This window comes from Tursiops truncatus, chromosome 14 (genome assembly GCF_011762595.2).
Source record: "Tursiops truncatus isolate mTurTru1 chromosome 14, mTurTru1.mat.Y, whole genome shotgun sequence".
In the NCBI taxonomy this organism is placed as follows: Eukaryota; Metazoa; Chordata; class Mammalia; order Artiodactyla; family Delphinidae; genus Tursiops; species Tursiops truncatus.
In genome coordinates this window covers 17,258,900-17,260,773 of record NC_047047.1, presented here as the reverse complement: position 1 = coordinate 17,260,773, position 1,874 = coordinate 17,258,900, and the positions used below count along the sequence as shown (strand labels likewise).

General features: G+C 47.7%; 1 pseudogene; it reads left to right on the top strand.

The window, feature by feature from the left end:
* Window positions 1-351: 351 nt before the first annotated feature.
* On the top strand, window positions 352-1,665 carry LOC101317407 (serpin B6 pseudogene; annotated as a pseudogene).
* The last annotated feature ends 209 nt before the right edge of the window (window positions 1,666-1,874 follow it).

Sequence of the window (1,874 nt, the reverse complement as noted above, 5' to 3'; positions counted from 1 at the left end):
TTTTCTAAAAAAAATTCAAACCTAGGTAGCTTTATGTAGCAAATGTTAACAAAAATTTAATACTACACATTCTATTCTAAAGCACAGATTGAGGAAATCTCCACACTTCACTTGAAGAAGATAGCATAGACCTAATATTAAACTGGGAAAAGAAGGAGCCAAGAAAAAATAATTATGTTTTAGTATAAATAATTATACTATACACAGTGGAAATAATTATATTTTAGGTCAAATAAGATTGTAATAGTAGAAAACACTTGTTAGAAAAAATATATAAATGTAGGAAAATGAAAATTCATCATATGCCAACTTTGTGTGTGTGTATGAATTACTTATTTAAGTCTTTGGTTCATGTCTTCTGAACACCTGGGTGAAGACAACTCGAAAAATGTGTTTTTCTCACCCATAAGCATCCCCTCTGCCCTGGCCATGGTCTTCATGGGGGCAAAGGGAAACACTGTGGCCCAGATGTCCCAGGCACTTTCTCTAAGCAAAAGCAGCAGTGGAGGTGGAGACGTCCACCAGGGTTTCCAGAACCTTCTCACCGAAGTTAACAGGACCAGCATATAGTACTTGCTCCGAACCGTCAACAGGCTCTTTGGAGAGAAGACTTATGGTTTCCTCCCATCTTTCAAAGATTCCTGCCGCAAATTCTACCAAGCAGAGACGGAAGAGCTGGACTTTATCAGTGCTGCGGAGGAATCCAGGAAACACATAAACACCTGGGTAGCCCAAAGGACAGAAGGAAAAATTACAGACCTGCTGTCTCCAAATACAGTGGACCCCATGACCTGTCTGGTTCTCGTGAACGCCATCTACTTCAAAGGAAACTGGAAGAATCAGTTTAACAAACAGCACACCAAGGAAAGTCTGTTCAAAGTCAGCAAGAATGTGGAGAAGGCTGTGCAAATGATCTTCAAGAAATCCACCTTTAAAATGAACTACATTGGAGAGATATTCACGAAGATTCTGGTGCTTCCCTACATCGGCAGGGAGCTCAATATGATCATCATGCTTCCCAATGAAAACACCGATTTGAAAACAGTGGAAAAGGACCTTGCTTATGAGAAATTCATCGAGTGGACGAGGCCGGACCTGATAGAGGAGGAGGTGGAGGTGTCCCTGCCCAGGTTTAAGCTGGGGAAGAGCTACGGCATGGAGGGTGTCCTCCGCACCCTGGGTGTGACCGACGCCTTCGAGGACACCAGGGCGGATTTCTCAGCCATGTCGGCCCAGAGGGACCTGCGCCTGTCCCAGGTCATCCACAAGACCTTTGTGGAGGTCGACGAGGAGGGCACAGAGGCGGCCACGGCCTCCGCCGCAGTCCTGATGTTGCGCTGCACCAGAATCACCCCCAGGTTCCGAGCCGAACACCCTTTCCTCCTCTTTTTTTTTTTTTGCGGTATGTGGGCCTCTCACTGTTGTGGCCTCTCCCATTGCAGAGAACAGGTTCCGGACGTACAGGTTCAGCAGCCATGGCTCACAGGCCCAGCCGCTCCGCGGCATGTGGTATCTTCCCGGACCGGGGCACGAACCCATGTCCCTGCCTCAGCAGGCGGACTCTCAACCACGGCGCCACCCGGGAAGCCCAACCTTTTCTTCATCTTTATCCAGCACAGCAAGACCAGCGGGCTTCTCTTCTGCGGCCGGCTCAGCTCCCCATAAGGAGGCGGCAGCTGCAGGCAGCCCCGCTGGGCCCTACTGGCCCACTTTCCCCGGTACTCCGTGACGTGCCTGTGACCCAAATTGGCCTTGGCGACAGTCCAGAAATAAAGGGTCTGATCGAGAAAAAAAAAAAGAAAATTCACTATTCTCGTGAAATAGTGGTTATCTATTTCAGATATATTTTGCAGATATCTTCTCCACTCTTGGCT